At 41.2% G+C, this 12,712-nt stretch overlaps 1 protein-coding gene across 1 annotated transcript in view; it reads right to left on the minus strand.

Moving 5' to 3' along the window:
- The window catches only part of SUCLG2 (succinate-CoA ligase GDP-forming subunit beta), a 286,300-nt gene that overhangs the window by 272,749 nt on the left and 839 nt on the right, over positions 1-12,712 (minus strand). The gene's annotated exons all lie outside the window — the stretch shown is intronic.

Genomic DNA, 12,712 nt, shown 5'->3' on the forward strand with positions numbered 1-12,712 from the left:
TGGGAAATGACATCAAACCTGTGCCCCTTTTCTTGGAATATTCTTCCCAATTGCAACTTGTTTGTCTTTAAGTTGATTTCACTTGTAGAAATGGACAGAGCTTCTCAAATCCAACACTAGCAAATAAGGTGTAGGAAACAATGCTTTGGATGGAAAACAAGTGCAGGAAGCATAAAGCAAAAGAATTGATGGCCGTGGTCCATGAGCTAGCTCTCCAAGCAGCCAGAAAAGCATACTTCTCCAGCCTAAGTTCAGAGACTCCAGAAATGCCAAGGTGAAAAAGCAAAGGCTCATCTGGTCACATATTAGGTTGGTGCAAAATTACAAATTTCAAAAACCACAATTACTTTTGCACCAACCTACAATTTCAGATATGTTTGATCAAAAAACTCAATCACACCCACATTGTCTCAAGGCAGGGTGGTTCTGGAGGTCTGTGAGGTCAAAACTATTTTCATAATAATACTAGGATGACTTTGTCACTCTCATTCTTCACAAATGTACGGAGCACAAAAAGTTCATTAATGTGTGTATTAGTATCCTAGGACTGGCATACAAAGTACCACATACTGGGTATCCTAGGACTGGTATACAAAGTACCCACATACTGAGTGGCTGAAACAACAGAAAGGTGTTCTCCCACAGTTTAGGAGGCTTAAGGTCTGAGATCAAGGGATCAGAAGGGTTGGTTTCTTCTGAGGGCTGTGAGGGAGAATCTGGTCCATGCCTCTCTCCTAGCTTCTGGTGGTTCACAGGCAATCTTTGGTGTTCCTGGCTTGCAAAAGCATCCCTGCTTTCATCTTCACATGGCTTTCTCCCTGGGTGTGTGTGCCCAAGTATAAATTTTCTCTTTTTATAAAGACACCAGTCATATTGAATTAGGGCCCTTCCTAATGACCTCATTTTAACTTGATTTTCTCTGTCTCTCTATCTCCTACCTTCTTTCTCCTTTGGAGATAGAGTCTTTACAGAGAAAATCAAGCTATATTAGGTCACATTCTGAGATACTGAAGGTTAGATTTCAACATAGGAATTTTGTGGGGGACACAATTCTACCCACTATCAGGCATAATTCAGTGGACCCATGTGAGTGGCATCCTGAAGAAATGTGCAGGGCAACAGCTGTGACAACAAGGAAGTTGTTTAAAATCTCTGAGGCACAGTTTGCTCCTCTTTAAAATGGGCTTAGTAGCCAGGCATGGTGGCTCACACCTGTAATCTCAGCACTTTAGGAGGCTGAGGTGGGAGGATCACTTGAAGCCACAAGCCTGGGCAACCAAGCAAGACCTTGTCTCTAAAAAATTAAAAAAAAAAAAATTAGCCAGGCATAGTGGCATGCACCTGTAGTCCCAGCTAATCTAGAGGCTGAGAACAAAGGATTCCTTGTGCCCAAAAGTTCAAGGCTGCAGTGAGCTGTTATATGGTCTTGCCACTGCACTCCAGCCTGGGTGACACAGCAAGACTCCATCTCTACATAAATAACTAAATAAAATAAAATGAGCTTAGCAATGGCTATAATAATGCCTTCCTCCTAGGGCTGCCATGAATACTCAACATGATAATCCTCCTCAAGTGCACAGCGCCAAGCCTAGTCCACAGAATGTGCCTGATAAACATCAGGTGTCTATTTGTATATGTGCTTCACTTCAGGTTATCCAGACGCTATTAATAGCCATTGCACAGGCAAGTCCAACAGGAAAGGGCTGTGTGTGTGTGTGTGTGTGTGTGTGTGTGATGGCACCCTGCAGGGGAATGGCATCCTTGTTCCTGGCAAACAGGTTCCTGCCTTGCCTTGCTCCCTGAGCTACGGGATGGGCATCTGCCACCTGTGACACGGAACTAGAATAAAATGAATGAATGAATATAAATGATTGTCAAATAAACATTCATCAAGTCTACAATAATCATACAAATATACTAAACAACATGGTCCAAAAGTACTCAGTGTTTGTGTTCATTTTTGAACTTGGTGGTGAAAGGAGGTGCTCCCTACCATTTTCACTTTACAAACATTTATTCTGTGATTTAAACCACAACTACTATGACTGCCATCACTCACTGATCACCAGAAATCGGGTAAATCATTATCTTACTTGTTTTTATTAATCTTTTTGAAATGTATGTAGAGCTTACATTTAATTCAGTGTTTAATATTAGCGGTGTTTTTGGTCTTTGGAAGTTTGCTGATGTTTCTGTGACCTGAAGTAAGCTGAACTTAAAAACTCTGGTTTACATCAATTAGCCTACGGAAAACTGGTTTGCTTTATGGTGAAACCATTTCTGTACTCCAAGGCTGTGTAATTAACTCCTTATCCTCTGCCAACATTTAGTGCCGAAATGGGTATGGAAGCAGAGAACAAACTGGAATGCCTTTAGTGAGGACTTACAGTATCCCCAGAAGCCTGCCGTGCTCTCAGGACACCAAACACATCTCACTGTAATTGCCTATTCCTCATCAGTCTCCAACAAACTAGACTGTAGGTTTCTTAAAGGTAGCAACTGTCTCATATCCCCAAGCTTCCTATAAACCCACCATCTACTGGGCCTAATAGTGGACCTGTGCTGCATCTGACCCACAGAAAGAATAAATATGAATATTTAACAGAAATAGTATCAGGAAAGACATTTCTTTTTTTTTTTTTCTTTTTTTTTTTTTGAGACGGAGTCTCGCTCTGTCGCCCAAACTGGAGTGCAGTGGCCGGATCTCAGCTCACTGCAAGCTCCGCCTTTCGGGTTCACGACATTTTCCTGCCTCAGCCTCCCGAGTAGCTGGGACTACAGGCGCCCGCCACCTCGCCCGGCTACTTTTTTGTATTTTTTAGTAGAGACGGGGTTTCACCAGGGTAGCCAGGATGGTCTCGATCTCCTGACCTTGTGATCCGCCCATCTCGGCCTCCCAAAGTGCTGGGATTACAGGCTTGAGCCACCGCGCCCAGCAAGATATTTCTTAATAGACATTTTAGTTGGACATGGGAAACTGAAAATGTAGCCCAAGCTACGTATCAGACAACATTTCTACTCAGGTGAATGTTAACATAAGGTATACCTCCATTGAACACTCATGTTCATAGCAGCATTATTCATATAGCCAAAAAGAGAAAGCAACCCAAGTGTCCACCGACAAATTAATGGATAAACAAAATGATATATACACATATCATGGAATATTATTCAGCCTAATAAGGAAGGAAATTTTTGCACGTGCTACGACATAGATGAACTTTTAAGACATTATGCTAAATGAAATAAGCCAGTCATAAAAGAATAGCTATAGTATGAATCTTCTTAGATAAGGTTCCTAGAGTAGTCAAATTCACAGAGATCAAAAGTAGAACAGCGGTTGGCAGGGACTAGGGGAAGAGACTAGGGATATGGGGGAGTTAGCATTGAATGGGTATAAAGTTTTAGTAGGGGAGGATGAATAAGTTCAGGAAATGGATGTTGGTGATGGCTGCCTAATGATATGAATATAAAACAATGCCAGAGTATGGTTAAAATGGCAAAATGGTAAAAACGGCAAAAATGGTTAAAATGGTCAATTTGATATCCTGTATATTTTAATACAATAATAAATACATAACAAAAATTTTAAATTAAAGAATATACGCATTCTTTTTTTAGTACCTTTAGAAGCTTTGGAAATCAAAAACAAGGTTTCAGAGACAAAAAAGGCACTTAATGATCCAAACTTTTAATCAAAAATGCAATTCCTTTGCTACCTCCCTCAACACCCTAAAAGTTGATCACAAAACACTGCTTTGTGTCAATAATTAATTTTACCTAAATTATGATAATGTTGCTTAACGTCAAAATTCCAGGAAAAAGATTCTACTGACCTGAAAAGAAGGACTCTGAAGTATGCAGGAGGAAACAGATTCATTCTGTAGCACAGGACAAAACATCTTCAAGAAAGGAACACTGTGACTCTCGGCTTACCATAACATTACTGATATACTGCCAATATTAAGCAAAATGAAATACCACCACTAAATATTCTCACTTGGGGCCCTTTAACATAAAGAAAATTTAGTATTTTTCTCTCGTCTTCCCATAAAGTTTAACTCTGTAAGTTTCCCCCCATGTTAAAATTATATTTTATATAAAATATAGTCATAAAAGCTATTTTATACTGGTCATAAAAGCCTCATCATAAACTCACATCAAACAAAAAAGGAAGGATCCATTACACACTCACAACATGCTATGCTGTGAGTTTTGGACGTGGGACTCCAATCCTAAAAGCGCCCTCAGGCCCAGGCTCACTTAGGACCAGTCACAAGCCTTCTGCCTCCATATCCAACCATCCTACTCAACACTCAGCCATTCAGTCCTTCTGCATCATTTTAAAATTCATGAGAATAATCTGTTTACAACTTCGCCATCTCAAAATTTACTTAGTTTTTCTAATGTGCCAAATAGCACGTATATTTTTTTCCATGGTAATTATAAAAAAGTTAAAAACTGAAAAATTCCTTTTTTCCCTGTATTGTTGGCTTTCAATTTTAATGATACATCACTTTAAAAGAGCCCTGAATCTTAACAAAGAAACACTCATCATTAATAGTTTATTCCCTTAATCAAAAATAATTAATAACTTTCCGCTTTCTTTGTATTACTTATTAAAGGCCTACGTAAGCCCTCAGGCTGAAATGAGAAGGCATACGAGAACTGGTTTCCTCCCTCTTCCTTTCAAAGGTAGGAAAGGACTTACTAACTCAAATAAGTCCTTCAAGTCCAGGTGGTATAACACAGCATCTCAACAACAGGTAGGAGAATACAAGCAGAAGCTGGTGACAAAAAGCGAAGGATAAAAAACAGTTCCTTATAAAAATGTGAAGAGATCTCCACTGATAAGGAAAAAACTTTAATATTTTCTGGTAAAGCTAAAATGCTGATCTCTACTTCCAATCAATGCTGTGGGCACATCAATCAATGCTGTGGGCGTGGGGAGGGGAGGGGAAGAGTGGGGAGGGGAGAAAATGGTGCCCTAAATGGATCAGGTCACTCCCCAGACACTGTACCCAGAGCCCTGAGCCCTGCTTCGGGCAGGGAGAAAGCATGGTGCTGTTCCTCTCCACAGGCCTCCCGACTTAAGCCACAGACAGTAAGATGGAGGTGGATACCTTACTTAAAACCAGACAATATTGAAACAATAAAGTTTGGCAGGGCGCAGTGCCTCACACCTGTAATCCCAGCACTTTGTGAGGCCCAGGTGGGCAGATCACCTGAGGTCAGGAGTTCAAGACCAGCCTGGCCAACATGGTGAAACTCCGTCTCTACTAAAAATACAAAAATTAGCCAGGTGTGGTGGTGTACATCTATAATTCCAGCTACTTGGGAGGCTGAGTCAGGAGAATCACTTGAACCTGGGAGTCGGAGGTTGCAGTGAGCCAAGATCTCACCACCGCACTCAAGCCTGGGCAACAGAGTGAGACTCTGTCTGAAAAAATATAAATAAAAATAAATAATTTCAGCTTTCAGAGATACTGAAATGTGAAAAAGAAAAAAAAAAAAGGAATCTTACAAGGAAATGTAAGTAATTGTCACAAGATCACAAAGCTATGGAGTGCTGAAGGCAAGAGTTAAACCCAGGCCGTCTGATTCCACTCATGGTATATGTCTAGCGTCCTGGCGTAATGACTCATGGCACTGAACCAGTGCCAAAGCCGCCCAAATGATCTCCATTCTTGCATTTCTCCAACCCTCTCCACACTATATCCAGAAAGAGTACTCTAAGCATTAAAGTGCCCTTGCCACTTCACTATCTAAAACCCTTCAATGGCTCCCCATTGCCCTCCTCAAGAATAAGCTTAGCTTCATTACCAGGCCTACTAGGATCAGCAATCTTGTCCTTGCTGTTGTCTCTGGCCTCATTTCTCACCTCAAACTCTATAAGGCAGCCCTCCTGAACCTCCTTAGAGCTCTCAAGTCACAACTCTAGGACTAAGACAGCCCACAATTGGAAATACAGCAAGCACAGGGAGAAATGGATGGGAGCAGAAAAAGAGATGCCAGTCCCCCCACTCCCACCCACAGGACCCAAACTTACACAAACCATTCCTCGTGCTTTGCCATGTCTCCATTATCAATTCATATATTATGCCAATATCCCTCCAATTTTAAAATAAAAATTAAATTCAGAGGTAATGTTAGATATCTATGCATTCATGGCCACTGCCTAAGTCCTATTCTTTTGGAATCATTTGTAGAAAGGGTAAAAGCTGACCATACCCAGTACACTGATCAAAGTCTGAACTCCGAATACCAGGAAATTCCGTCCTCCAACACCATCCCCCAAAGCCTACTCTGCAAAGGCAATGAAATTTCACAATTTCTCCAGCATTCTTGAAATGCTGAGAGCAGTAGTTTGTGCTAAGAGGACAGTGAAAGGTATGTCCCGGGTGGCCTCTGGTTCATGCTGTGGCTACTGCCAATTCTTTAAGTGTTCCCTCAGCTCAAATCTTTGATGCACGAGGCCCAGCAGCCGTCACTGCTAAGTCAACATTGAGACGTGTAAATGTTTCTGAAATGAGTTCAACAACCAGGATGGTACAATTAAGCTTCCCATGTGAGCCTCCCCATTGCCACGTCAGGCCTCACCAGACGTTAAACCCAACTATGGGATCCTGAAGATAATCAGAGCCTGGCAGGCAGACCTTCACCCCTCTAAGCCTCAGATTCCCCAGAAGTAAACTGGGAACAATAACTCCTATTTCACATGGCTACTGCAAGGACTAAGTGAAATAAAATGTATAGAAGCACCAAGCCAGTGACTAACTCTGAGATGGGAGCACATGATAAATGCTTACTGAATCTGGGAAAGCAAAATTATTCTAGCTCAATAAAGCCTTTAGAAAAGGCCAGCAAATTTAGCTTCAAATTCAGTGCAAGAGAAATAATCATCCTGGGCCCACCATCAGGTCATATGCCAAATGTCTTAAATATCACCTTATTTAATCTTTGTAACCATCTGTGCAAACGATCCCCTTTTCGTAACAGTAGATCGAGGCTCAGTCAGGTTCAATAATTTGCTCCAGGTTGCAGAGAAAGAACATGGGATATCCCATAAGAATTTAAACTCAGTTGAATTTGAACCCAGACTTCGTATCTTTAATCCCCCTACTACTCTGTTGCCAAAACCCTGAAGCCAGAGAAAGACAAAAGTGGATAAGAGTCCAGAGAGGGCAACCATGCTGAGTTGATTAGCACACCTTCATCAGCACAAGTCCAAATGACCAAAAGCGAGTGTCACTCAAGGGCAAAGAGATAGGGAAAGGTAAGCAATCAGTTTAACTGCCTAGTTCAGCCCAAACAGGATCTTTCAGAGACAGAGCTTAATGATTTAACAGCGTAAGTCCTTTATCAGCATGAGGCGGCTAACTCCCTGGCACTGTGATTTTAAGCAAATGACTATAGGGCCCCTCTATGCCTCTGATTGCTTCTATAAAACATGGAGACTGTGAAATCTCCCTTGCAGTGATGTTGTAAGGGTTAAAGAAATAAAGTGTGGAGATTACTTCATACAGTCTTGTTACATACTACACGCCTAAGGAATAGTTCTACGATTATATAGGTCCTTTCACAACTAGGATTTCTATAGCTCCTTCCTTCTTCCTCATTTGCTGAAATGAGCCACATCACCCCTCAACTTTGCCTGTTCCTTACCTCCCCCTTCCTTCTCTGTGCCCCCCACTCATTCACTGAGACCACAAATACTTACTCAATACCTACTCGGGCCAGCTGGGGAATCACGCTGTTACATTAAGCTGTATCACTTTGCCGCTGTGGAGCTTACATTCTTACATTTGTAGGAGAGTGGGGAAGACAGTCGATAAAGAACACTAGCAGGTACAGTCAAGTGTGATAAACAACAAAGCAGATAAGATTACAGAGAATAATCCCTGGAAAGGCGGGGCCGGGTAAGATAATTAGGAAAAAGCCTATTTGAACAATCAACTTTGAATCAGAAAGCTGATGGAGAGAGAGATCAGGCAATGAATGATCAGAGGGAATAGTGCTACAGACACAGGGTACGTGGTTGACAGAGGCCAACAGTGTCTTACAAGGCTAAGAACACAGCTCAACTGCAGCACCCACTATGTTTTAGTGTAACTACGGGTTTATAGGCCAGTTGTACGAATAACCTCTGTGTCTTCTTAAGGTAGGAGCCATGTGTCTCTTTTTCCTGTCTGCATTCACTCAGTCATATTTATCTGCCCAACATTCTATTAAGCATGAGGTGTAATAAGCATTCAGAAAATATTTGCTACATAAAAGATACTTGTTTGATTTTCAGTTGTGGGGGTTAAATTATTCCCTGCTGAGTTCTGGGCTTTCTGAAGCCCCATTCAGACTTCCTTGTATACCTGAAAGTGCCATTGTCCCTCAACTTCTGCTACCCACCGCCTCTCCCTTCTCCATACTAAACTGCTCACTACAACTATTCTCCCCCTGTTCTCTCACCTCTGCCTCTGCATGAATTCACCTGGACTGCCTTCTCCATCACCTCCACCTTCCTCACAAACTCTCAGGATTAACTTACAAATTTCATTAGTGTACTGATATTATCATTTGTTCAAACATTTCCAAATCTCTCAAGTTCTTCCGTAAAATTTTTCCTTCAAGTAACAGAAAGTGATGCATCAAGTGACAATTGAAGAATGAGTGGTAAAGACAGTTGAAGGACAAATGATCTGAGGTTACTTCTGTAATTTCTTTTCCTCCCCCAAATATGCCATATTCCTGTGACTTTCTGGGCTTTGCGCCTACAGAACTAGACCAGGGTACAAGGGCAGGAAAGTTCTCACTACTGTGGGTCTGTGCACCCAATCACTCACCCGTAAAAGAAATGCCTTATTTACAGTAAAAAAAAAAAAACCAATTTGGGACAAAAGCTATCACTTAATGGTCTTCCCCACAAGGAAGGTCAATAGTTTAGCGTCTAAATTATTTGAGATGGATTCCCTTTTCTAAAAGCAGAAATTGCAGCCGTACTTCATTTTAAAAAAAGAAAAATGTCAAATATGTATTCTCCTAGGCAAGAGGCAGATATAGGTAAGTCGCAACTTCCAGTGCAGCTGCCACAGCCTCATTTAGCTGATAAGAACTTGCACATAACCTTTAGTCCTTCACTTATAAAAGCCATGCATGTATCTTTCTCCTCCCACTTCTGTAAAGGCAGAAAATTAGGCTGGAGCCATTCTTTCTGAGTATACAACAGCAGGGGCATGGGTTTAAGCAGTTTTCTTCGACAACATACATTCCTCTGTGAGTCCCTGGACAGAAGCTCTGGGCTGCACTGAAAACATACAACAATGATTCTAAAATTGGAGGCCTGGCCAGGCACAGTGGCTCACATCTGTAATCCCAACACTTTGGGAGGCCGAAGGGGACAGATCACTTGAGGTCAGGAGTTTGAGACGAACCTGGCCAACATAGTGAAACCCCATCTCTACTAAAAATACAAAAATCAGCCAGGTGTGGTGGCGGGCACCTGTAGTACCAGCTACTCAGGAGGCTGTGGCAGGAGAATCGCTTGTACCCAGGAGGAGGAGGTTGTAGTGAGCCAAGATCATGCCACCGCACTCCAGCCTGGGTGAAAGACTGAGACTCTTTAAAAAAAAAAAAATAAAGGAAATAAAATTGGAGGCCTGAAAGGCAGTGCTTCTCCTACAAGAGAGCTCCATGAACTTCAACTAGCCATAAGAGAGGGGAAATACCCTAAAAGACAACGAAACTGTGCTTAGACTTAACTAAGAACCATTTCAAACTCAGTGCCCTCAGCCAACATTTCCCCTAAGACTTGACTGGCAGCATGCACTCATATCTTGCCCACCATGGCAGTGCCTTGCTATATTACACCACCAAGTACTGCACACTCTGTTCACTTGACTATATGGACACAGCAATATGGCCCCTGTCTACCAGGATTTAGGTCTTTGGAAAGACTTCTAACCATGGTTAGACTCTTACTGCTAAATTCACTGAACACTACTCTGCTAAAAGTTTCAAAGTCAGCCTAACTTAGATTTATAATAGGGGACATGTACAGTACATTAATTACATGCCTGTGCTTTGGCTGACAGGACTGGGATTCAGCCTCTGTAGGGTTTATATCCCCTGAAAACTCCTTAGCAAACCCTGCAGGTCTCCACACGATTTGGCCCTTGTCTTCCTCTCAGACCTAGTCTACTACCACTTTCCCCCTCTAATTACCTAGACATGCCCAGCTCATTCTCATCTCAGTCTTTGCACTTGCTGTCTGTTCTGCCTAACGGCACTGTTGCCTTTAGTCTCACTTAGCTGGCTACCTTTCATCACTCATGTCTCAGCTCAAATGTCAAAAAGGCCATCTCCAGGGTCACTTACATATAATGCTGAGCAATGTCAAGTATGTGTATGCATATATATAATTCCAACTACATAAAGTACAAAAATGAACAAAACCAGTGTTATAAGTCAGGGGACTGGTGGACCTTTGTAGGGTGGAGGTAGTGACAGGCAGGAGCACCAGGGGGCCTCTGGGTTGTTGTTAAATGATCATTTTCTTGATCTGTACCTAGTTAGCTGGGCGTGCATTCAGTTTATGAAAATTCATCAAGTTGTTCATTTATAATTGTGCATTTTTCATGACATCTGCTATTTCAGTTTTAAAAAATTACATCAATCAAAAACACACCCTGTGAAATAGGTCTCCTCTGATCATCCAGTCTAAACTACCCCACTGTGAAGCTATTCATTCTCCATCCCATGACCCTGACTGATTTTCTTCATAGAATTTGTGATTGGCTGAAATCATTTTCATTATTGGTTATATGTGTACTGGCTCACTCTCTCCCACCTCCATTAAAATAAAGTATCACATGGCCAAAGACTCTGCCTGCCTCATTCACCACCCCCAAACCCCAGGGCCTACAACAGTCCTGCCAAATGGTATGGGCTGAATAAAAACTATATGAAAGATAAGAAATGACTAAAGTGGACCCTTAAGGGCATATTATCAATCAAAAGTCAAAGTAGTAAAGCTAAGAGCAAAGGTTAAAAAAAAAAAACTTCAATGACACTAAGAATCAGGAATATGTGTCAAATGTTAAATTTAACCATAGGGAAGGGGAAGACAAAATGTCATTCTATGAGTATCTTTGACAGACCAGTTAAAGTTATTTCTCTAAGCAGAAACTGGGTCTTTTATTTCTGTAGAGACAATAGTTTTTCACAAAGCCTGGTGGTACAAAGTAGGTCTGGGCCAAGAATGGCAACAGATTTCTGAGATACTTGGTGAGGATTCTTAAGTATGATGGGAGAAGTGGGCCATGTTTAACTGTAATGTCTGCCACAGGCAAGGGACTATGCAGACATAATATCAAATCAGTGTACATGAAACAGATCATAGGAAGCACCTAAGAATTTGAAAATAGGCTTTCCTACAAGTCATGAGCAATACTCACCATTTTTATGGACAATTCTAAGATGGTCATAAAGAAAAAAATAAAAATGTATCTGTGGTGCTAATGACTTGGATGTTATACAGTTACTACTGGTATGCAGATTAATTTGTATGTTGATATAATTTATTTTCATGAGGAAGGATATACTCACCAGGGAACAGCATGGTGTAACAGAAACGTAAAGTAAGCCTTTACTCTGGAATGCCACAAACTCTCACTGTAACCTTGAATGCGTCATCGAACTTCTTTAGGCCTCAATTTCTCTACCCATGAAATGAGCTGGCTGGACTAAATGATTGCTAATGTCCATTTTCAGTTGTTGGACATTGTATACATTTCTATCTTTAAAAAAAACCTATTTTTGTCTTCTAAGACACTACAGAATAACAGATCATCCACAAGTATGTAAATCACAGTAACCAGATGGGGTGTGCGAACAGATCTTTTTACCCAGTTTTCTTGACAAACCAAGAGTATCTCTCCCCAACCAGATTTTCTCCTGTTTTACGTTCAGCCTCTTGTTTCTTGGTTAGGCATGTAGGCTTCACATACTTCAGCTAAACACTTTGCATTTTAGGGTTCTCTATACAATTCATGAGTTTTCACTGCCCTGGGCCCCATGTTTCTCATCAATTCAAGTCTACACTCATGGTTAGCACCCTAGTTCTTGCTTTTTCTAACACTTAAATAATGAATAAGACTTAACTCACCTGGAGGTATTCTCCTTACTGTATTACAACAGTTATTAGTGAGTTTTAATTAGACAAAACTGCCATTCCTTTTGCTACCTCACTATACTGTCAAGCACCTATTAAGAATATTACAGTAGTATTAGCACCTTTTAAATTTACATTAACAACAACAGAGAAATGAGAAGGCGGGAAACGAAAGGAGAGGGGTAAAAATAGCTCACAGATGTCATAATGAACCAAAGTTTAGAGTAACTCAAAAAACTGTCAATCGCTATTTTTTAAATTTTCTAAAAAACTATACTATGCACATCCTGGTTAAAATTGTATGAGTGATAATTTGCCTCTCATCAATTAAAAATGGGGAAATAGGCAAGGCATTAACTCTGCTGTGGCTAAATCCCTGACTGTGCTTTCTTTAAAAGGGGAGAGAGATAATCTACGGAGACTAACCAGTTCAGTGGTTGAGTGATTTCTCCAAGAGTCATCACCAACTCAAAACTTCCCTGAAGTCCTTCTGACTACTGTAACGCTTGCCATCTGCACAAGGTAAAAATCTCCTAGAGGCCAAGTTCC

This window comes from Trachypithecus francoisi, unplaced genomic scaffold (genome assembly GCF_009764315.1).
Source record: "Trachypithecus francoisi isolate TF-2019V2 unplaced genomic scaffold, Tfra_2.0 Lachesis_group0, whole genome shotgun sequence".
Lineage (NCBI taxonomy): Eukaryota > Metazoa > Chordata > Mammalia > Primates > Cercopithecidae > Trachypithecus > Trachypithecus francoisi.